This window comes from Oryctolagus cuniculus, chromosome 9 (genome assembly GCF_051225735.1).
Source record: "Oryctolagus cuniculus isolate XC-2025 breed Fujian yellow rabbit chromosome 9, ASM5122573v1, whole genome shotgun sequence".
NCBI classification, from domain to species: domain Eukaryota; kingdom Metazoa; phylum Chordata; class Mammalia; order Lagomorpha; family Leporidae; genus Oryctolagus; species Oryctolagus cuniculus.
In genome coordinates, this window is record NC_142875.1 from 136,149,533 (window position 1) to 136,174,491 (window position 24,959).

A 24,959-nucleotide genomic window follows, 5' to 3' on the forward strand; every position below is an offset into this window, starting at 1 on the left:
CGCTGTGGCTCACTAGGCTAATCCTCCACCTTGCGGCGCTGGCACACCGGGTTCTAGTCCCAGTCGGGGAGCCGGATTCTGTCCCGGTTGCCCCTCTTCCAGGCCAGCTCTCTGCTGTGGCCCGGGAGTGCAGTGGAGGATGGCCCAAGTCCTTGGGCCCTGCACCTGCATGGGAGACCAGGATAAGTACCTGGCTCCTGGCTTCGGATAAGCGCAGTGCGCCGGCCATTGGAGGGTGAACCAATGGCAAAGGAAGACCTTTCTCTCTCTCTCTCTCTCTCTCACTGTCCACTCTGCCTGTCAAAAAACAAAAACAAAAACAATGAATCTATGCACGTCTTTAAGAATGGGGAGCACTTCGCCCGGTGAGAGGCTCCCACTTGAGAGGTGGGAAGCACAGGCCCCGTTCTCTCACCACGCTCACTCCGGGCAGCCGCTGACGGGACACGCAGGCAGTGCCATCAGCACTACCCAGACTGCAAGTTCTCTCCTTTTCATTGTGCAGTCGTGCGTCCGCTGGCTTTGCAGCAATGCTGGGATTCCACTGCTGTGTCCTCGTGGGAAGGCTCCGAGGCTTACCTTCACTCCTCCGCTACACTTTGAGGCCTGCAGCCCAGGCATGCCCCTCCCGGCTCCTCACACTGGGCGCCCGGGAAACACCCTCTCAACAACCCCGATGTGCCTGGGTATGTCTGTTAGGTAGGAAGTCAGATATGAGCTTATGTGTGTGTGACAAAGGCCTAAGGAGCTGACATCTAGGTCCAGCATCCGCGTCTCAGTCATCACGATAATAACCTTCCAGGGGCAGCCCAGTATCTGCACTTGAAATATCCTGCCCTGCCCCTTCTGCCCGATAACCTGCCAGGTGGGGCCCCGCCCCTTCTGCCTGATAACCTTCCAGGGGCAGCCCAGTATCTGCACTTCAACCATCCTGCCGATCTTCCAGGGGGTCCTGCCCATCCTTCCTCTAACCGGGGCGACGCCAGCCAGGCTTCCTCCTGTCTGATAACTTCAGGGGGAAAACTCAGAAAGGAATTTTTCGTATTTACGTCCCAAGTCCTTTGTTCCAGGAGGAGAAGAAGGGAAGGCAAGGCCCATCCCCTTAAAAACCCCCGGCCTCAACTGGACGGCGCGCTCAGCCCTCTGCCTCTCTGCTGAGCCGCCCGCCTGGCCTGGCCTGGCCTGGCCAGGTGTACTCTCTCCACTCAACCATGTAACTTCGCTCTCCCGCAGTCCCAGGACTGGGCCCTCTCTCCGGCTCTGTCTGGAGAGGTGCCCATCGGTTCTTGCAGATGTCCCTGCCCTAATAAACCTTGCTATTTGCTCTCTGTCTCAGGCCTGAATTCCTTCCTGCGCGAAGACAGGAACCCTGCCGTCCTCCGGGAGCATGCTGACCCCCGCGAGGCGCACCGCGGGCGTCGTTGTAGAAGGTGGTACTCCTTACTAACACGGTACCTCCTCCCACCACGCCACGCTGGCAGAGCTGCCCTATTGCAATCGCCGCGCCGCAGGGCACTTCCTCACGGCACACTTCGAATGCCACCACGAGGCAGCGCCCCTCAACTCCGGGCGGGCAAGGACACGCGAACGCGCTGTCTGCCCGGGGACCGGGGCACGCACGTTCAACACCACCCGTGCGGCCGGGCTCCCACGGTCACAGCCAAGACAAGACTCGCGCGGAGTCTGACGACGCGAGACGTCCCGCCAGCGAGGAACGGGCGACGCGCGCGGTACCCGCCGGCCCTCCCACGCGCCGGGGACGCTAGGCCCGAGCGCCGCGGCCGCCCACCCTTACCTCGCGGGCAGGCGCGGCGGGGCGCCCGGCGCGGGGCGCACGCGGGGCGGCGGCGCGCGCTCGGCTCTCCCCGAGGGCCGGCTCCGAGGCGGCCCTGAGGCGGCGGCGCCCGCGAGCGCGCCCGGGCCGGGCTTGCGCGGTCATCGCGGGCGCGGGGCCGCCCACAGCGCAGGAGCGCCCGGCACAGCGCGCCGGCCGCGCGGGGTCGCACCGCCCGCTGCCCCGCGCGACGCCCGCCCGCGCAGCCTCGCGCTCCCGCGGCGACCGCGCCTGCGGGAGGCCGCCCCCTAGCGGCCGTTGCGGGAAGCGGCTGCGATGCCCCGCGCGGCCGGCGCGCTGAGCGAGCGAGACGGGGCTGGCGCTCCCGTGACGCCGCGGTCCTGGGGCTGGCCCTCGGACACGGGAATCCCGCGTGCTCGGGCTGGCCCTCGGACACGGGAATCCCGCGTGCTCGGGCTGGCCCTCGGACACGGGAATCCCGCGTGCTCGGGCTGGCGCCAGGTCGGACACGGAAATCCCGCGTGCTCGGGCTGGCGCCAGGTCGGACACGGAAATCCCGCGTGCTCGGGCTGGCGCCAGGTCGGACACGGAAATCCGCATGCTCGGGCTGGCCCTCGGACACGGGAATCCCGCGTGCTCGGGCTGGCCCTCGGACACGGGAATCCCGCGTGCTCGGGTCCCTCCCGCAGGGAAGCCGCACCGTCTTGGCGCGGGACCTGCGCGCCCGCCCGCACCCGGAGGTCCCTGGATGCAGACCGGCCGGGGACTGCTGCTCTTCAGAGTCAGGCTCGGGCTCTGCTGGGGTCCGGGGTCCGCCCGCGGGGCTTCTCTGGACAATGTGCACAATCAGGGAGTGGGACTTCGAGAGGGGCTCTGCCGGCATTTCTGCTGTGATCTCTGCGGCTCTGGCGGCACCGACCAGTGCCGTCTCCGGCTACCTCGCGAACACCTGGCACCCGGGTCACCGTCTGGGCAAACCCCAGATGCAGCAGGACCGCACAGCCGGAGGGGCCCCACAAGCCTGCGGCTGCTCCCACCGGAGCCCAGAGCCCAGGGCCACCACACCAGGAGAGGCCCCACAAGTCTGTGGGCTGCTCCCACCCCGAGCCCAGAGCCCAGGGCCACCATAGCAGGAGAGGCCCCACAAGTCTGTGGGCTGCTCCCACCCCGAGCCCAGAGCCCAGGGCCACCACAGCAGGAGAGGCCCCATGAGCCTGCGGGCTGCTCCCACCCCGAGCCCAGAGCCCAGGGCCACCACAGCAGGAGAGGCCCCCAAAGGCCTGTGGGTTGCTCCCACCCCGAGCCCAGGACAAGTGCAGCAGGAGAGGCCCCACAAGCCTGCGGCTGCTCCCACCCCGAGCCCAGAGCCCAGGGCCACCACAGCAGGAGAGGCCCCACAAGCCTGCGGCTGCTCCCACCCCGAGCCCAGCGCCCAGGGCCACCACAGCAGGAGAGGCCACACAAGCCTGTGGGCTGCTCCCACCCCAAGCCCAGGGCCACCACAGCAGGAGAGACCCCACGAGCCTGCAGGCTACTCCCACCCCAAGCCCAGGGCCACCACAGCAGGAGAGGCCCCACAAGCCTGCGGGCTACTCCCACCCCGAGCCCAGGGCCACCACAGCAGGAGAGACCCCACGAGCCTGCAGGCTACTCCCACCCCAAGCCCAGGGCCACCACAGCAGGAGAGGCCCCACAAGCCTGCGGGCTACTCCCACCCCGAGCCCAGGGCCACCACAGCAGGAGAGACCCCACGAGCCTGCAGGCTACTCCCACCCCAAGCCCAGGGCCACCACAGCAGGAGGGGCCCCACAAGCCTGCGGGCTACTCCCACCCCGAGCCCAGGGCCACCACAGCAGGAGAGACCCCACGAGCCTGCAGGCTACTCCCACCCCAAGCCCAGGGCCACCACAGCAGGAGGGGCCCCACAAGCCTGCGGGCTACTCCCACCCCGAGCCCAGCGCCCAGGGCCACCACAGCAGGAGAGGCCCCACAAGCCTGTGGCTGCTCCCACCCGAGCCCAGGGCCCAGAGCAGTGGAGCAGGAGAGGCCCCACAAGCCTGCGGGCGGCTCCCACGCCTGCCGCCGGCTGTGATTTGCACCAGGGCCTCACTGCAAAGCCTTTCCTTTCCTTTGCTTTGGTTGCTTTATTTTCCCCTGTATTAAGGTGTTTGTCAAGGTTGGTGACATATGTCCAGAGAGCAAGATGGGAAGACAGAGGTGCAGGAATTAATTTGCAGCCCAGAAATTGCAAGGGATACCGAGTGCTTCCACGGGCCCTGCACTGGAACGCGGACCTCACCAGGAACGCGCCACGGAGGACAGACAGCGGTCCTCGTCTGGGGCTCAGCGCCGCACCTGCCCTTTGCTCTCCAGGCCCAGCGTTCTTCCTTCTCTGTTCCTAATGACCTGTGAATTCGTCAATGAGTTGAGCAGGGAAGAAATTAATTTATGTGACTGGGTGTTTTTCATCTTGCTATGAAACAATGTCCAGTGCTACCCAGGTACACTCTGACCCACGAGAGCAAGCACTGCCTCCATCCATAGCTGAAGTAACAGGAAATGAGCCGCGCTTGTCAGTGACGAAAATGAACCTTTGAATTACCTCGCATGAAACAGCAGAAGTTCAGGCAGCAGACAAGGCAGTCTGCATCCTCAGACCGCAGCCCTGACAGCTGCTCTCCAGGAGTTCAGTCACCTTTTGACACGGAGGAGCTCAGGCAGCCACTTTAGGAAACAAACAGTTACCACATTTCCAAAATGCCTACGCCATGGATGCTTTAGTAACAGTATGATGATTGCACTCCTCTCTGCCTCCTCAGAAAGTTAGCAGCTCAAGGTGGGCTTATTCATTTTGAGAAATAGGTCTCCCCACCCCGTCAACAAGAGGAACAATTCACTGGAAGCTTCTATCAGAGCTGCGCTTCTCACGCCCCGTGATGTGACGAGCTGTAAACACAGCAAACTGCTTATGACTACGTATGTGCAGCAGGGTCCCAGGCTTGCATAAAGAGAGCATCTTTTTTTTTTTTTTTTTTTTTTTGACAGGCAGAGTGGACAGTGAGAGAGAGAGACAGAGAGAAAGGTCTTCCTTTGCCGTTGGTTCACCCTCCAATGGCCGCCGTGGCCGGCGCACCGCACTGATTCGATGGCAGGAGCCAGGTGCTTATCCTGGTCTCCCGTGGGGTGCAGGGCCCAAGCACTTGGGCCATCCTCCACTGCACTCCCTGGCCACAGCAGAGGGCTGGCCTGGAAGAGGGGCAACCGGGACAGAATCCGGCGCCCCGACCGGGACTAGAACCCGGTGTGCCAGCGCCGCAAGGCGGAGGATTAGCCTAGTGAGCCGCGGCGCCAGCCTGAGAGCATCTTAATAGCACAGGTTTTCTAGGTGACTTTCAGCAAGCTCTGAGCTGAACAGAAAGCAACTGCAAATGTCCCAGCACACATTCGGTAGTGCCAGAACCTGCAATTCTGACACACCGACAGGGTTTCCTGGGGTCTGAAAATTATTCCCTCAGAAAATTACATCAACGGCCATAGGTGTTTTTTAGTACCTAAACTATTTAATACCCTGTCAATAAAATTACTCAGTGGTAAATTTCTTAAAATGATGTCAATCACGGCCTGCCCTTTAGGTGTAAATAAGCATAAACAGTTATTATCTCACTAAGTTTTATAAATGATCGGGAAGCACAGAACCAGAAATTTTACCACATACAGTTAACCAAAAGTCCTGCGTAATGTGAAAATTCTCTCACTGTAATATTATATTAAGTAGCATGTAAGCTTTACATAAAGAATACTCCTGCTCTCACAAAAAGAAAAAACATATCCTTGGAAAAAACCTGGAGGGAACCCAATAAAATGTGAACAGCAGTTGTCTCTTTCTATGTTTGTGTCTTCGCCTATTTTTCTGTTCTCTGCAATAAATACTTACTTGTCCTTGGAGAAAGGTAACATTCCTTTATTACACAATCGAACACCCCTCACATGTGTGCACTGTTCCAGGCACCTGATGGCCAGCAGGAGGTGAAACCAAGTCCTGCCTTCCCGGAGCTGTGGTCCTGCACCCCTGCACCTGGGCAGGACAGACAACCAGAGTGCTGGGTAAGTGGACAGAATAGGGGATGTGCCAAAGGCTAGGGAGGAGAAGGCAGGCTGAGGAGAATGAAGACAGAGCGAGGGCAGGGAAGTCAAAGCCACGGGTGTCTGGGGGAAGCCATCGCGTAAGCCTGGCTCGGAGCATGGCCTGGCGCCACAGGGCAGGTGGGAACAGAGGCCGTGGGGGGCAGATGAGCAGCTCAGGTGAGGAACCCAGGAGCACGGAAGAGGTCTGGGTGCGAGGAGGGGCCAGGTGGACAGTGCGCTGGCATAGGGTGAGCGAGTGAGGGATTCCAAAGCTGCTCGTCATCAAGGTAGCTGCGGGTTTGCTCTTTCCTTTCAGATACGTCTAATGTCTGTCACTGAAGGTCCCAGCCTTGCTGTCCTCGCTGCCTCCAAGGTGACAACCTTCTGTGGAGATGCATTTAGCCAGGAAGAATGGGTGGGCTTCTATCAGACGTACATGCACAATGTCAGCCGCCTGTGGTTTGTTTTATCCATCTCTGCTCCTTCCCCTTCTCGAAGCATTAGAGGCGTGCACCCAGGGAACCCTCAGACGGTGCTTCCTAGAGTACACTGAAGTCACCTGTTAAACCCTCCAGGCGTCTACGTGAGGACCTGGGTGACTGCATGCTCTCACAAAGCTGCGCCGGGGACACCCCACAGACCTCCAAGGACAGATTCTGTCCCTAAAGCGACTTACATCTCCCGCTCTTCAAACAGATTCCAAATGAGATTAAAACTAACAAGCCATCTCTGAAAGACCACAGCTCTAACGTCAGCTCCGAAACAGGAAAGGCTGGGAGTGCCCGCCCTGAAGCAGGCAGCCCGAGTGCGCGGGGCTGGGACCTGAGGGCGCTCCCGCAGTTCTCTGAGCCCTGCATTCTCAGGCGTCTCTCAGAATTCACGGGGTAGGGCAGGTCAAACAGTCCTCCCGGTGCAGACTTGCAATCCCTGCTCTTATTAATTATCAATTACTAATATTAGCAATGCTGTCTTTCAGATGTGTAGGGTGCCCGTCGAGGACAGCATTTTCTAATGTCCCCTGGATAATCTCTTGTCTGTGCTTCCCCTCACTCAGACTCCCCTCTGGCCAGATTTTCTCCTTACAACCTCCTGGCTGTGACCACCTGCGATGACCGCACCTGGAGACGCCTACTGCAGCAGAAAAGCCGGAATCTGAAGGTGGACCTGACCCACGTGCACAGGTGTCCTCAGCGCTGCCAGTCCGTGGCTACATCTTCACAGCTCACCTGGCTGCTGAACAGTTATCGCCATCAGTAAGGACATTCAGTCAGTTCTTTCTTTATGCCCGGTGCCTTTTGCTGGATATTTTTCTCAGTAATTTAACAGAGACCCTGAATGACAAATGCTATTATCCTATGGCCAGCAGGACAGAGGTCCCCCAGAGCAGACTGCCTTTGTCCATTCAAACCGTGGGAGACACAGGGCGACCGAGGCCACATGGCTATAGGTCATCAGCAAAAGTCAGGCCAGACACCATAGAGGTACTGCATACAAGCTACAAATATTTACAACTGATCACATCACTCATGACTTATTTATAATGACTTCTAATTGTTTATTATGTTCCTTCATATAAATTGCTTAATGTAAACATCATAACAAACCTGTGATGTGTGCAGATAAGAAATAAGTTTAAAGGGATTAAGGAAGCTCCTCAAAGCTGCTACTGAGGTTAATCCTTGCTGCACCTACTGCAAGGCAGAGCTGGATTGAATTTAGGGCCTCTGCCGCTGCAGGTCCACCTGCAGGTTTGTAGAGGGAAGAAAAGCTGGGTTGAAAAGTGCAGTTGTAGGAAAAGCTTATGGCCATGGCCATCTGGGCTGACTGACAGTGAAAAGAACCCAGGACGACCCTCCTCCACGACCCCCAACCTTCCTCTACTAAGTGAGATTCCCAGAATCCCCAGGAAACAACCTCCATCTGATTCTGTCGTACAAGACTCGCGGCATCAGCAACGCACAGGTGGTCATGAGGTGGAGCACAAAGGCTGTCTTTTCAGGAGAGGTTTCTAATTAATTGGCATTGGTTGGAGGGAAATTATATTGCCCCACTGGACAGAGGGAAATCCTCCAAGACAAATGACCTTGACTCTTCAGTCAACACTAGGAAAGAAAAGACAAAGCCCTGAGAACTGCTTTCGATTAAAAAGAGATCCAGTGGGTTCCCAGCACTGCCTGCGAATTCCAGCTTTCTGCTCACATATTTGAGTCCCTGCTTCCTACAGAGGAGACCTGTGTTGTGTTCCCAGCTCCCAGCTCAACCCCTAGCCACTGCAGCCTTTTGGGGAGTGGCATGGGAACGCTCTCTATATTGTGTGTGTGTGTGTGTGTGTGTGTGTGTGTCTGCTTCTCAAATAAACAAAATTTTTTTCAAAGAGAGACTAGAGAGAGAAGCCAATGTGATCCTTGATTGGCTCCTTGATTTGACAAAATAAAAAGCTGCAAGGAACAACAGGAAATTTGAATACTGACTGCACATTACATACCATTAATTTATCAATATTTAAACTAAGGGTGTAATAATAGCATTGTGATATGAGGGCATATCTTACTTCTAGAGAAGGAATGGTAAAATACTTAGAAATGCAGTAGCAGGGTGGTTGCAACTATTTTAAAATTTTTGTTTATTTATTTGATAAGGAGAGAGAGAGAGAACACTCCCATCTGCTGGCTCACTCCTCAAATGCTCATAATGACAGGCCAGGCCAGGCTGAGGCTGGAAAGCAGGAACTCAATTCAGGTCTCCCATATGGATGGCAGAGACCCAACTGTGGTGGAATGAGGTGAAAAGGTCATGCCAAGATGGCTGCTGACAACAGAAACTGCCTGGCAACAAGCCGTGATTGGATGGCTTCAGAAACCACATGACAACAGAGCCTGACTGATGGCAGGCTGTGATTGGATGGTTTCAGAAACTGCCTGGCGACAAGAGCCTGACTGGCAACAGGCTGTGATTGGATGGCTTTGGAACCTGCCTGGCAACAGGCTGTGATTGGTTGGGGCATAGACTGCCCCTTGACTGGATTGGCTGGTCTTGGCTATATAAGGTGTTGCACTAACTCAAATAAACGGGTCTGCAGGCTGCTCACCCCAGGCCTGCTTTTACCCGACTCCTGGGGCCTGTGTGGTGACTCCGCGTCTCTTGCCCCCACCACGTTCCTCCTCTCAGAAAAGAATCCACTTTAACATTTTGAGAAATCAACTGCAACACCCAACTACTTCAGTATCCACTGCTTTCCAGGATGTACATTAAGAGAGAGCTGAGGTCAGGAGCCAGAACCAGGATTCAAACCCAGGTACTCCGATGTGAGATACGAGCATGTTGACCAATGTCTTAGCAGCCGGGTCAAATGCCTACCTCTATTCTGGAAACCCAGATCTACATAGAGGACCTGAAAGGGAACACAAAGGTCGCATCATCAGCACTGATGTGCCTAAGGGATGTCAGGCAGGTGCTCATTCTTTCAACCGTGAAAGTTTTCAAAGTAAGAAAAGTATCATCCTCCTAGCCAAGCCGGGGTTCCTTTCAGATCTATGTGAGCAGCTTTGAAAACTTTCCCAGCAACACCACCATTTCTTTGATAAGGTGTCACCCATTTAGAAAACTCCAGCAAAAGGCATAAAACACCCAACACCATCATCGAACTCATAAATCTCAAGCCCACTTGTGTTCCTCAACATTTGTGTAAACTTTCAAAGCAGATAGACTGGTTAAAATCTCAAATTGGATAATTAGGAAACCAAGCAGGGAATGTTCAAAGCACTCTAACAGTTTCCTGCAGTAATGGAAGAGCTTTGAAATGCTTAGCCATAATATTCCTATTTTTTTAACAATGGTTAAATTAAAAAAAAGATAAATTGCTTTGGTGGTCTCTGCAAAAATGAGATGTAAGGGAGGTATCTGTATGATAGTCGTTAAACACTATGATGTTTAGAAGTCAATGTTTTCTAATTTTTTCTCTGTAACTCTCATGCACAAGAAAGGACTGGTGCTGTGCCAGGAACTTTTTATACAGACATTCTGATGCCAGCAACATCTGGCATATCGAGAGCTGAACACACAGAGGTGTGCTCAACAAGGAAGATGCACAAACCTGAATCTTCCCACTTAATCATGACCTGTTTTAATGATGAGGAACTAAGTTGAGAGATAGGAACATGTGACTTCAGATCTTTATTCACTAAATGCTCCAAATGGCAGAAAGAAGAACAAAAATTCTCCTTTTCTCTCCACTGGAATTCTCACGATCATTATCATCACTTTATTATGACTTCAAAAGTACATCTGAAAGCTAGTTTTGTTCTGTTCCTATATATGATCTTACAATAATTCCTACAGATCTTCACATGACAGAAACATTTTTCACAATGTTTGAATATGTGATACATCTCTAAAGCTGTGCCAATTAAAGTGACCTGAAAATTCTCCAAAATGCATGTCACAAAATACTAAATGAAGACTAGATTCGTTAGGAGGGAAAAGCATTTAAATATTCACATGTCCTTTGAAGTTGTTGCTTTTTTATTTTTTTTACTCTATCTCCTAGTTTTAGCCACTGTCATGAGGTTTCAAAAGCCAAAGATCACCACACAATATTGAAAATCTACCGTACACAGCCTGTGGCACGGGGAAATGAGCCTCGGCGGGCACATGGCCACAGGGTTCTGGCCTCTCCAAGGTCCATGGTCCCCTAAGAATGCTGTGTTACTCAGGAAAGCTTAGTCACAAACTGCTTTGCAAATATCATCCCAGTACAAATACTGTTTCAAAAAAAATAAAAGACTCTATCTGCAAGCCATTGCACAAATGGCCTGATGCTTAAAAATGTAGGCTATTTCATTTCTATTGATCTTTAGATTTTTAACTGACACATAAAAATTGTACACATTGATGAGTACCATGTGGTGTTTCAATACATGATGCATTGCGTGGGTACTGTGTGGTGTTTCTTTTTTTTTCTTTTCTTTTTTCCTTTTTGACAGGCAGAGTTAGACAGTGAGAGAGAGAGAGACAGAGAGAAAAGTCTTCCTTCCGTTGGCTCACCCCGCAAATGGCTGCTACAGCCGGTGCGCTGCACCAATCTGAAGCCAGGAGCCAGGTGCTTCCTCCTGGTCTCCCATGCGGGTGCAGGGCCCAAGGACCTGGGCCATCCTCCACTGCCTTCCCGGGCCACAGCCGAGAGCTGGACTGGAAGAGGAGCAACTGGGACAGAATCCAGCACCCCAAATGGAACTAGAACTTGGAGTGCCGGCGCCGCAGGCAGAGGATTAGCCTAGTGAGCCGCAGCGCCGGCCATGTGTGGTGCTTCAACACATGGAAGCATTGTGTAATGTCAACCAGGTAACATATCCACCTCCCCAAGCAACTGTCACTTCCTTGTGGTGAAAACAGTCAAACCCTGTCGGTGAATCTCAGGGAGCTGACACCCCGCGGTTCCCACGGCACAGAGCCTGTCCCACCCAATGCCTGCTTGCCTCTCCCGCATCATTAGTGCTGCCCACAGCACCTTTCCGGTTACACTCCTGGCACCCACTAGGATGCTCTCTCTGGCCTGCTGGAAGTTACCTGTGACCGTGTGACACACTGGCCAGTGAAACGTGAGCACAAGCGCCAGGCAGAGGCCTCAAGAGCCAGGCTGTGATCATCACAAGGCGCCCGGCTCCATTTCCCTCTGCCACAGTGACCTGTGCCCTGCAGCTGGGGCTGCACCATCAGACCGAGCCCCAAACCAGGGCAGCACGGACCAGAGCAAACCCTCTGGCCTTGAGCACTGAGGCCTGGGGGCTGCACGTGAGTGACCGCAGCAGACCCGAGTCACTGGGGCTGCACCATCAGACCGAGCCCCAAACCAGGACAGCACGGACCAGAGCAAACCCTCTGGCCTTGAGCACTGAGGCCCGGGGGCTGCACGTGAGTGACCGCAGCAGACCCGAGTCGCTCCAGACTGTACACTCCCCTTGTTTCCTTCAGGATGACTGTGCTAGTCTCAGGACGCTTGCAGAGAACCAGAGGCATGCTCCACCACTTGGCTCATAATGTGCATTGTAACAGGACAATGGGAAAGCAGCTAGGGGTTAGGAGGGATCCTTGCAGCTTCAGAAACAAGCCATTGGATACGGGACACAAGTCGCACTGCTTTCCTTTATGGTCTTCATGACAGCAGTCATTAATGGGGTACAACCTGGTGGCAGTAGCGGGTAAAGTCGCCACCTGCAGTGCCATACAGGTGCCAGTTCCAGTCCCAGCTGCTCCACTTCCGATCCAGCTCTCTCCTATGGCCTGGGATAGCAGCAGAAGATGGCTCAAGTCCTTGGACCCCTGCACCCATGCAGGAGACCCCAAAGAAGCTCCTGGCTCCTGGCTTTGGATCGGCACAGCTCTGGACATTGCAGCCACTTGGAGAGTGAACCAGCAGATAGAAGACTCTCTCTCTTTCTCTCTCTCTCTGCCTCTGCCTCTCTGTATCTCTGCCTTTCAAATAAATAATTCTTTTAGAAAGTCATTAATGCTTCATTAATAGTCAAATGCCCTCTGATTATCAGGGATGCCTGACCTTCCACCCTCTTCTTCCTGCCAATCAACAGGGCTTCTGTAACAATGACAATGGGTGTCTACGGCCCCAGCTCTCGGAGAAATCCCAGCTTCTATCCTGGTCACTCCATCACAGTGCATCCCCATCCTCCACGGGAAATTTGAGCTCCCAAGTTCTGGGGCTTTTACAAGTGTCCAAGAATCATAAACCCTGATTTGACCTCAGAGGCAGGTTGGCGGAATCTCCTGCAGCTTCCTGCCAGTGACACTTGGGAGAACTGGAAAAGTTGAAAATTCACCGACCTGTTTCGTAAGTCTTTGGTTCTGCTCTCAAGTCAGGCAAGGTTCCTTCACGGAAAGGAGAGAACTCAAACACGCTGGGTGCGATGCCATTCACTCGCGTTCACAGGGGTCCAACAGGGCACCCATAGAGCAGGTGGCGAAGCATTTGACTCCAGGTCAAATGTCGATCCCTGGGCGTGCCCCTTAAAGCCAGTGTCCAGGTCACAGGAACAAAGTAGAGTACTTCATGGACAGGAGGCTGGCTGTGGTCACTGTTGCCCAAGGCAGCTTTGCTCAGCAGAGGCCTGCAGCTGAGCCAGCCGGACCACACGAGACTCAGCCTGTGGCTGTCAAGGAAATGACGTTTTAAAGGCAGTTGTTTTGTTTCTATGTGTAAAGCAAATTCTCACTTCAGTGGCTTGAAATTCCATCACCCCTTGCTGGATAGGGAGCTGTCTGATGAGACTGGGGAATCCCCCACCGCCTGCGGGAGCGGAAGTGGCTGCTGTGAATCTTTATCCCCACCCAGCCCAGAGAGGAATCGACCACAAACACTAGGAAACAAGCAGAAACCCAACGTCAGGTAACACAGAGCTCATGTGTGCTATGTTACATGCCCTGCTGGTTTCCAGAGCGTTCTGCATAACTCAGCAGAGCGCTGATCCTGTGATGGGAGACCTCCCTTGTTTAGTCTACTGCTAGTTTTATGAGTCTCTTTCTCTATCTATAAAGCAGAAATAATAACAGGATCTAGATTTCATAGTTGTTGTAAAAGTTAAAGAAAATAAGAAATGCGATAAAATGTCATCAACTTCATGGTATTTTATAGTAATATAATGTTATAAACTTCATCAGTTTCAATTTTAACTCAGAACAATTACACAGAACTTTTAGTGAACACCAAACGTTGTGTGCTGCGAATACAAAGATGAGTAACATAAAATCCCTATTCCCAAAGAGATTACAGTTTTGTGGGTAAGAGAAACATGGGAGAAACCGTTTCAATAAAATGTAGTAGATGCATTACAGAGGTGCACATGCAGCCTCGGGGGGACACGTGGAGCCATTCTGCCCCACCGCGTAGTGCAGGGAAGCATCCTGGAGGAAGTGACGCATGAAGAAGGAGGGGCAATTCTGAACAGTGCAGACGTGAAAATCCCCATGGCTTAACTGACCACAAGGTGGAGAGACTGTCAGTTTCTCCTACTAAGGAGTAGGGTATCTGTGCCCCACCAGGTCCCCCTACTGTAGTGAAAATGTCTCTAGGAAGGGACCCTAGGTCTGCGTTGTAGGCTGCACAACCCTGCCTGAATGTCACTTGTCAGTGACTCAGCTCAAGCCCTCTGAGCTCACACGCAGGCACAGATGATGGTGGACATCATTACAAAGATCTTCTTGTCAGCAGAGTGTTGCAGGCCCACGGAATTTTAGAGCTGGAACTGGAAACCGATCTCTAAGGACATTCAATCCACCATCAAAAATAAGGGAGAATGGGGCCAGTGCTGTGGCATACTGGGCTAAGCCTCTGTCTATGGCATCAACATTCCATACGGGCACAGGTTCATGTCCCAGCTACTCCACTTCTCATCCAGCTTCCTGCTGATGCACCTTGGAAAGTATAGAAGATGGCCCAAGTGCTTGGGCCCCTGCACCCATGTGGGAGATCCAGAAGAAGCTCCTGGCTTCTGGTCAGCCTTCCCAGCCCCAGACACTGCAACTATCTGGGGAATGAACCAGGAGATGAAAGATCTATCTCTCTGTCTCTCCCTCTGTCTGTAACTCTGCCTCTCAAATAAATAAATCAATCTTTAAGAAAGTAAGTAAGGACTGAGTGTGGCCATTTTTCCATAAATATTACTATTGTTTGTTTTCACTCTCCTTTATTATTTAACTCCATTACCTTTCTCATGATGTAGATTTCCCTGCTGTTTCTGTTCGTAGTAATCCTTAAGTATCATTTTAAGGCTGGAAATCCTGTCTTGGAAGGTCTTTATTTCACCTTCACTTGTGAATTAGAGTTTCACTGGGCAAATTATTCTGGGTTGGCAGTTGTGTGTGTGTGTGTGTGTGTGTGTGTGTGTTTTAGAACTTGGACTGTCTCTCTCCATTCTCTCCTGGCCTGTGGGTTTTTTGTTGTTGTTGTTTTGTTTTATTTATTTTTATTTGCAAGTCCGAGTTACACAGAGGAGGAGCAGAGAGAGAGAGAGAGAGAGGTCTTTCATCCGATGGTTCACTCCCCAATTGGCTGCTGATCCAAAGCCAGGAGCCAGGAACCTCCCCCGGGTCTCCCACGTGAGTGCAGGGGCCCAAGGACTTGGGCCATCTTCTACTGCTTTCCCAGGCCACAGCAGAGAGCTGGATCTGAAGTGGAGCAGCCAGGTCTCGAACTGGCGCCCATACGGGATGCTGGCACTTCAGGCCAGGGCATTAACCTGCTGTGCCACAGCACTGGCCCCAGGCCTCTGGATAGAGAAATCTGCTGTCTATCTGTTGGGCGTTCCTTGAAAAGTGACCTGGCGTTTCTCTCTTACAAGTGTTAGAATACTCTGTTCACGTTTTATTTTTGAAAATGTGACGATAATGCATCATGATGTGGATCTTTCCGATCATTCCTATTCGAAGTTATTTGCACTTGGATGTCCGTATCTTTCTTCAAATTGGGGGACTTTTCTGCTATTATTTTACTGAAAATGTTTTCCAAACCCTTCTACATTTTGCATTCCTTTAGGAATTCCCAAGGCTTGTCTATCTGGTCATTTGATGGTATCCCACATATCCCGAGCACTGTTTTCCTTGTTTCTAATTTTGGCTTCCTTTTTTATCTGAGACACCTTGAAAGATCTGTCTTCTAGATCAGATATTCTTTTTCCGCATCATCTAATCTGTTGTTAAAGTTTTCCACTGTACTTTTATTTGATTTACTGAGTACTTCATTTCTAACATTTCTGTTGGTTCTTTTTCAATATCTCTATTTCTTTGCTGAGTTTCTCACCCACATCATGCACTGATTTCCTAACTTCATTTAACTGTTTCTCTGAATTTTTGAGAAACCTTACACTCCTTGCATTCTATTTCAGGCATGTTATCAACCTCTCTTTCTTCACAGGCCAATATTAATGCATTATCCTCCCATTGCAGGGAGTCGCATTGCCTTGGTTTGTTCGTCTTTCTTGTGTTTCTACATTGATTTTTTCCCCATCTTGGCGACGTCTTGCTTCTGTCACTTCTGGTGTATGGTTTGTGTTTATTGTCGGGTTTAGTTTTGGAGATGGTCCCCTGGGTGCTGGTTTGGTAGCATGCATTACCTTTAATTCTAGTTAGAGTGTGTAGCACAGTGTCCCTCGCTGATGGTAGCCACAGCAGGAATCTGTGCTGTCCCTGTGGCTCAGCGTGTCATGGAGGTTCCTGTGAGGCAGGTCTCCAGCCAGCTCTTGAGGGAAGCACTGTCATAATGAACTTCTTAGGTGTGGGGAGCAGGCCTTGCTGGTGTTGTGGCTGTGCATGGCATGAAATTCCCAGTCAGTATCCACATCAGACACTGGGGTTGCAAAGTAGGTGCTGGTTCCAGGAGCCGAGTGAATTTACAGACTGTCGCCACTGCCCAGATCCACAGCTCCAAGAACTGTGCTAATGCTAGGGGAAGGAGGCGGGACCTGCGGACGTTGTCTGAGCGAATGGCTGTATGTTAGAGTGACTTCAGCGCTGCACGGGCAGACCAGCTGCTCTGGGGCCATTCTCGATGTGCAGCTTAGTGGTTTGGACTTGGTGCAGCTACTTCAGGCCAGAACACTGAGCAACATTACCCAAACTTTGGCAACTTCCATGGGAGGGACTGACGCTTGGAGCTCAGAGCTCTGAACTCCACACTGGGCTTGGTCCAAGTACAAAGATCCTAGTACGCTGTAGCACTGAACTGTTTTGCGCTCATTACAAAGAGCTCTGTTGGGAATCCTGAATAGTGAAGTGTTGACAGGACAGGTGGAATGCTTAAATGTTACATACAAGTTCCAGGGCTGAAAACTGAGTGGGGCCAGGGAGATCGGGCCATGGCATATTGGGCAGGGCACGATTCCAGAGTGACAACTGTGTTGGATGTGGTGGGGCTGCATTGCAGCTAAAAAGGAGCTCATGGTGCCAGAGCACTTCACCCACTCAGACGTGCATGGGGTCCACAGCACTGACGCATGCTATAATGGGCCCTCTGTCCCCAAAGTGAGAACTGTCCCCAGCTCTGAGCCTCCACAGTCAGGCAGGACAGGTGCATGGGAACCTAGCTGGAGCCTGCAATTTGTGAAGCGGCTGTGGGAGGAGTCCTAGTGCCTGTTCCAGCTGCCCCACCCCCGCTGTTAGGGCACAGAGCTGTGTGGACCTGGGCTGCCAGTGCGGAAGCTGCCTGAACTCCAGGGCTCAGTCTGCCCTCCTCGGCTAGGATGCAGGAATGTCTGGGGCCCCTGGAGAGAAGAAAGCTAGGAACCCCTTGTGGGCAGCTGCCCTGTCCAGATGGTACCTCCCTGCCGCAGTCCCTGCTCTGAGGAGTGGGGGAGGGAGCCATGTGGGTTCCCCCTCAGAAGTCCAGGAGTCCTGAGTTCTCCAGGGAGTGCTGCTCACTGGGCTGCTGGTCTGAGCGGCTGGACGCCTCCCTGGGTGAGAGGTCTGGGCTGCTAGGCTCTGCCTACACTCTCCTGCAAACCCTCTCCCTGGCAACAGGGAGGTCTGGGGCCTGGGGCCTCAGACATCACAAGGATTGGCCTTGCTCCTCCTCCCCTCGCCAAGCTGCTGCATCTGTTACAGAGGCCCCCTTGTGTTCCCTGCCGCGCCCACCTCCAGAGCCAGCTGCTTGGAGTATCCTGGAAGAGGAGGAGGCAACCCCTGCACTAGGCTACACGGTCACCTGAATCCACAGACACGGGCATACTAACTGAGGTGTTAACCAACGGGCCAAATGCCCAAACCCCTAACCTAACTGCAGAATCCACACATACTCACATATAAAATGACAACTTTGGTTTTGATCATGATGACATCCACAGTGCAGAAAGGAGAGATTATAAACAGCAAAGTCAATGTTCGTTAGGTTAATATCGTACAGTTATCTTTTTTTTTTTTTTTTGACAGGCAGAGTTAGACCATGAGAGAGAGAGACAGAGAGAAAGGTCTTCCTTCCATTGGTTCACCCCCAAAATGGCTGCTACGGCCGGTGCGCTGCACTGATCCAAAGCCAGGAACCAGGTGCTTCCTCCTGGTCTCCCATGTGGGTGCAGGGCCCAATCACTTGGGCCATCCTCCACTGCCTTCCCGGGCCACAGCAGAGAGCTGGACTGGAAGAGGAGCAACCAGGACAGAACTGGCGCCCCAAATGGGACTAGAACTTGGAGTGCCGGCGCCGCAGGTGGAGGATTAGCCTAGTGAGCCATGACACCGTCCTCGTACAGCTATCTTAATATGAAATGTTTATGGGGTCAGCATTGTAGTGCAGCAGGTTAAGACACCAGCTGCAAGAAAAGCATCCCATGTGAGTGCCAGCTTGAGTCCTAGCTGCTCAATTTCCCATCTAGCTCCTTGCTAATATGCCTGGGGAAGCAGCAGAAGATGCCCCTGAACCCACGTGGGAATCCTGGATGGAGTTCCAGGCCAGGGCATTGTGGCCATTTGTGGTGTGAACCAGTGGTTGGAAGATCTTCCTGTTTGTCACTCCCTCTCTCTCTGTAACTCTGCCTTTTAAATTAATTTTTTTTTAAAAAATGACAACTTTATCTGATCATGACAAAATCACCAAAATGTTCTTAAAACTATTTTTTAAAGATTTTATTTATTTATTTGAGAGGCAGAGTTACAGACAGTGAGAGAGAGAGACAGAGAGAAAGGTCTTCTGTCCATTGGTTCACTCCTCAAATGACCACAATGGCCAGAGCTGTGCCAATCCGAAGCCAGGAGCCAGGAACCTCCCCCGGGTCTCCCTTGTGGGTACAGGGGCCCAAGGACTTGGACCATCTTTCTACTGCTTTCCTAGGCCACAGCAGAGAGCTAGATCAGAAGAGGAGCAGCTGGGGCTAGAACCAGCACCCATATGGGATGCCAGCACTGCAGGTGGAGGATCAACCCACTGCGCCACGGTGCCGGCCCCCTTAAAACTATTTTTTAACTTAAGAGCTTTACATTGAATTTTAAAATATTTATTAAGGTTTCTTGTGCATTTTAATTGTGATAAGAACACTTGAGATCTACTCCCTACTGACATACAATAAGCCCTCCAAATTCAAAGGTATAATGTGGGAAGTTTTGAGATATGCAGTCAACACAATCGAGACAATAAAAAAATCCATCCTCCTAAAAGCTTGCTTCACCCCTTAATAATCCATTCTACCCACCCTCCCTGGCTTAATATCCACATAGCCATTTTTCTGCTTTCATCCTGAAAAAGGAGTTTCATTTTATATAAAAGGAAGCTTTCAGTATGTATTTTTGGGGGCAGACTTCTTTCACTAATTATTTTGAGAGTCATCTATGTTGCAGCAAATCAATGGCTTATTCTTTGTAACCGCTGTGTAGCAGTCCACTGAATAGATACAGCACAATTCACCTGTTCCTCTGTTGATGAATGCTTCGTTTCTCTTTGCAATGTGTTCAGGAGTATAAAGGGTAAATCAGAAAGGAAGAGATTGGACACTGGAATCTCACTGTGGCTTTCAGTTGCATTTCCTTAGTGATTAACAAGGTGGAGATCTTTTGACTTGCCTATTTCCTACCAGGTATCTTATTTGGCGTAGTGTCTGTTGTTTAAATCTTTTATCCATTTCTAAAATTTGGGCCATTTGTATTCTTGAGGTTTGATGGTTCTTACATATTCTAAATTCAAGTCTTTATGAGATATGAGCTTTGCAATTGCTTTCTCCCAGTCTATAGCATGTCTACTCATTTTCTTCATGGGGTCTTTGGAAGAACAGAAATCCTTTTGATGAAATCTACCATTTTATCTTTTTAATGTATCTGAAAAAGTTCTGCCTAACTCATGGTCCCCAAGTTCCCCCCTATGCTTTGTTCTAATATTTCATAGTTTAACACTCAGGTCTGTGATCCATTTTGAGTTTTGTTTTGTTTTTTGATAGTCAACATAAATTTTTTATTCTTTTAAAAATATATGTAATCGGTACATAGTAATGGTACATATTTATGGAATAAAATGTGCCACTTTGGAACAAGTATACAAGGGTATCCATAAAAGTCTGTGGAAATGCAATTAAAATATAAGCTCAGCATCAGGCAATGGGCCTCGTGGCTCAGCCACCAGCTGGGATGGCCGCATCGCACATCAGAGCATCCGGATGCAGTTCCCGTACCCAGCTCCTGATTCCTGCTTCTTGCTGACGCAGACCCCGTGAGGCAGTGGCGATGCCTGACACCCACATCAGAGATCTGGGATTCCTTTCTGGCTCCCCGTTTTGGCCCCAGTGAACTAGTGGATACAAGTCCCCTCTCTGTGGTTTTCTGTCTCAAATAGATTAGCAAATGTAAGAAGTCCTACTTGGCACGGTGTCGGGCGCCACGTAGGGCACAACATGCAACTGTATCAGGATTATTTTAAGAGTAGTAAGTGATTAGCGTACAACTTAGTTTGGGATAAATGAGAGAAGACACGCTGGATGCATATCATCAGCCCTGAGCAAATATCCCCAGTGCTTAGCTGCTGCTAACTGCTGCTCCTTTTCCCCTGGTTATCTATCACCCCAGTCACAAAACCATGTTCTCTGACTCCAGGGAAACATTCCTGCACTTCTGTGAAGGGACCATCCAGCCCTACGAACACTGTGGTGTACTCACTCAATTCTTCAGACCTGTAGTAACAGCGCTGTCAGCACTTTAGCACCAAAGCAGAACACACAGGAATCCAAATATGCAGATGACAGCCGACAAGTAAGTTGTACCCGACGCTCCCCTGCCGTGCCTACCACAAGGCAGTGATTTGATGCAAACAGGACCCAGCTCCCAGTGCTGTCTCCTTCTGTTGCTTCACCTCAGTCTCACCAACTCACTCACACAGGATCCCAGTCAGACCCCACACCAGGCTCCGCGCTGTCTGTGATACTCACGATTTGATTCTGTGATTTATGAGACAGTGTACGCTTCTCTGCCTTGAAGAAAACATGTTCTCTGATTCAAACCCTGAATCCCCTAAACTGCTTCTCACAAACCTAATTTCAGCTGTCTCCATCCAGTTTCTCCTGTTACATAGATCTGCTGAGTTTTCTTGAAAAATTACACTATGGAGGCCTCAAGCAAATGCCAGCATTCTATTTAGAAGCAGAATTCTACTAGCAGATGCTGCATCACGTGGGGATTTTGTGAGGGGGTGAAATGTGGAAGTTGCCCAGGTTATAAAACTATTAAGTGTATTTTGGGCCAGCGCCGCAGCTCAATAGGCTAATCCTCCGCCTTGTGGCGCCGGCACACCGGGTTCTAGTCCCGGTCGGGGCGCCGGATTCTGTCCCGGTTGCCCCTCTTCCAGGCCAGCCCTCTGCTGTGGCCCGAGAAGGCAGTGGAGGATGGCCCAAGTGCTTGGGCCCTGCACCCCATGGGAGACCAGGAGAAGCACCTGGCTCCTGCCTTCGGATCAGCGCAGTGCGCTGGCCGCAGCGTGCCAGCTGTGGCGGCCATTGGGGGGTGAACCAACGGCAAAGGAAGACCTTTCTCCTTTTTCTCTGTCTCTCTCTCTCACTGTCCACTCTGCCTGTCAAAAAAAAAAAAAAACTATTAAGTATATTTTGAATTTTTATCTGTTTCTATTATTTGAATAAAAAAATTTGTGCTTGACAACTTTCTTTCTTTTTAAAGATTTATATATTTATCTGCAAGTCAGAGTTACACAGAGAGAGGAGAGGCAGAGAGAGAAAGAGAAGTCTTCCATCTGCTGGTTCACTCCCCAGATGGCCGCAATGGCCAGAGCTGCACCAATCCAAAGCCAGGAGCCAGGAGCTTCTTCTGGGTCTCCCATGCTGATGCAGGGGCCCAAGAACCTAGGCCATCTTCTACTGCTTTCCCAGGCCACAGCAGAGAGCTGGATGGGAAGTGGAGCAGCTGGATTTCAAATGGGATGCCGGTGCTTCAGGCCAGGGCATTAACTCGCTGCACCACAGCGCTGCCTCCCCCCCTTTTTTTTTAAAGATTTGACAACTTTCTATCTCATGACATCTTCTGATGGAAGCACAGTGAATTATAGAAGAGAGATCAACTACATGGTCACAGTGTCCATCACGACTCATCCAATGGCTGGTGACACACCCATTTCAAACTGACTTGAGGAAGATAGTGACTTCATTAACTTAAATGAATGAGCAGCTCTGGGTTTCTACCTGCAGGCATAGAAGGAGCCACGTCCACTCCCCTCTTCTTGGACAGCCAGCTCTTCCAGGCATGATGAATCCTTGCAGCCCACAAGACCCACACTGGGGAGTTGGCATGGTAGCACAGAAGGTTAAGCCACAAATTGCAACACTGGCATCCTATATTGGAGTGCCAGTTCAGGTCCTAGAAGCTCCACTTCTGACCCAGCTCCCTGCTAATGCAAGGGAAGGCAGTGGATAAAGGTCCAAATACTTGGGCCTCTGCCACCCACATGGAAAACCTAGATAGAGTTCCTGGCTTCTGGGTTTGGCCTGGCCCAGCCCCAGTCATTGAGGCCATTTGTGCAGTGAAACAGTGGATGGAAAATTTCTCTCTCTCTCTCTCTCTCTTACAAATAAATAAAATAAATCTTAAGGGGGAAAAAGACCCACATTGACTACCTCAGCACCCCATGGAAAGAAAGCAACTTCCCCATTAGTGCTGGCAGACGGTCCCTGGGACAACCTTTCATGAAGTAAGCTCGAGGGTCCAGGGCCTGGGACGCTCTAGTTGGTCAGACCCACTCCCTAGGCCCTCTCCTGCACAGACGATAGAGTCATCCCTGCTCAGGCCACACGGAATGGTTGGGATTTGTTGACACGCAAGGACAAAGAATTTCAAGATGACCATATTGCCAGACACATGTACAAAAGAGTGTGAAACAAAGTGCAAAACTAAATACACTCAGGTGCCAATATGCACAACATAAGCTGTATTTGTGCCTACATAATCAGAGATTGTTGGAGGAAGTAAGTTCACAACGGCTTTTGCATCCCTCCTTGTTTCTCATATGACGCAACAACTGTCAAGTTTAGCTTCCTAAGACACAGCTCAAAGACTGGGGGTAGCTACTGGTTACCTACATAACAGAGTAAGTGTAAGGATCTTCACCTGCATGTAGTCAGATGAGTTCTATTCCAACTCAGTCAACAATGCATACACCTTATGTCCCTGAATAACACAGTCTCCTGAGGACTCAGGTTGCTCATTGTAAAATGAGAATATACTATCAACTTCAGTGGATACTGGAGTTAAACGAGCAGAAGAAATACCACATTATTGCTTGGAGATTCCTCTGCAGGAGTGACTTCTCTAATCCGCATACTCCAAACACTTTCTTCACTCGGTGACAGCTAATGAAGGTGGAGATTCTGTTGTTTTTTGTTTTTAATTCCACTGCTAGATCTCCCAGACCTAGGCTTGTGCCTGCACCTTCAAAGGAACTAAGTGAGTATTCGTAAAATGACCAAATCATCTGCCCGGTCCCTACCCCAGATTGTCGGTTCACTGAAGAGATGACCCTTGTTCAATTCATTTCTGTATTGCCCTAAACTCCTAGTTCATAGCCTGAACCAAGCAGCTCTCTGCTGAATGAATGAATGAGTGCGTAAAGTTGCAAACAACTGCCTCAACCCTCCATGTCCACTTCTCAGTCACCAAGGCACCCATAAGTGAACGTTCGAATCTACAAACATCATCATAAATTCCAGGATGTGAAGCTCCTATTCAGTGGGAAAAGGGGAGAATACCGGTCCCCGGAAGTGAAAGGTGTGAGAAGATGGCAACAAGAGTGTGAGGACTGCTGGGAGCACAGCTCCCTTAAGCCCATCTGCATTTCAGTCTCAGAACAACACATAAGAAACAGCAAGTATTGAATCAAACATTTCTGAAGTCAGAGCACATTTACTGAGTGATCAATAAAACGTGCCTTTTAACATATAAACGGGGCTGATCTCATCAATCTTTTAATGAATCCCCAGACCGCAGCAGAAAGTTTTATAAATTCCAAATTAGTGAGATTTTTATGAAAGTTATTAGTGCACTTGTTCACCTAAGAACTTTACACTATTTCCTGGGATTTTTAAGTGCTTTAATGAGGCAACAGTTACAATTTTGCCTAACTTTTATGGGCAGCTTAATAGAACAAAAATCCATTTAGCCATCCGTTAAGTCATTGTACAAGAATTTGCATATTGGATAAGCACGATAAAGCAAGGAAGAGATTGCGACTTTCACCATATCCTAACGGGACTGTGCAAGGAACACGACCTGAGCCATGTTACCACATTGCCTAATGGAAAACTATGACCCCTATCTTTAAAAATTAAATGACTCTTGAGACTCGCTCAAAAGAAAGCAAATTCGACTTTGCTGACATCAAATGACCCATTCAAAATAACATCTTGAAGCATTAGTTCATGAATCAAAAACATCTGCATCATGTTTGGCTTGAAACCTACGCTGATTTGAAAATAAAGTGGAAAGTTTTTATAAAAGCGTGTGCTTTATTTCAAAGAATCCAAACCACCAAGCGCACTGTTGACACCTTCTGAAACGCAGTCCGACTTGCTCAGGATACGCAGAGGAGCCCGTCTTTCTGGCTGTCTGGAGCCTGTCTGCAGGGCTCTCGCATGATGCTAAGTGGGCTTCTAAAACGGCTTCAGGATGTCTGACACCCCCGTAACTGGGGTCACAGTCTTGGGTCGTGCGCCTCCTAACCTTGGAACTGCTCAGACTGGGGCCAGACAGTTATTTGCTGGTGGTGGTGGGTTTTCCCCGTGCATTGCAGCATTTAGCATCACTCTGGCCTCTGCCCACCAGATGCCACGAGCACACTCCCAGTGGTGACTCACCAGCCTCTGCAGCCCTCCCAAGGGTCCCTGGGGATCCACCGACCTTGGGCGAGGCTCCACAGCTTTTGCCAGATTTCCAGCAGGGTCAGACTAATTGCTGTAGGGACAGCACAGCCGATGTCATCGCCCTGCCATGGGGCCCTGGAGATACGTGGGCCCAGATTTTATTCCCAGACAGAACCCGTGGCCATGACCCCTTGTCAGGCAGAGTGAGG

The 24,959-nt window shown here is 51.0% G+C and overlaps 1 protein-coding gene across 2 annotated transcripts in view; it reads right to left on the reverse strand.

Moving 5' to 3' along the window:
• NELL2 (neural EGFL like 2) overlaps positions 1 to 2,025 on the reverse strand; it is a 391,818-nt gene extending 389,793 nt beyond the window's left edge. Inside the window, exon 1 of one of the 2 annotated variants that reach the window (XM_070049719.2) lies at positions 1,796 to 2,025. The gene's annotated coding sequence lies outside the window, so the exon portion shown is untranslated. The remainder of the gene's footprint in view (positions 1 to 1,795) is intronic. The other variant, XM_070049717.2, reaches the window with a different exon arrangement.
• Positions 2,026 to 24,959: the final 22,934 nt, after the last annotated feature.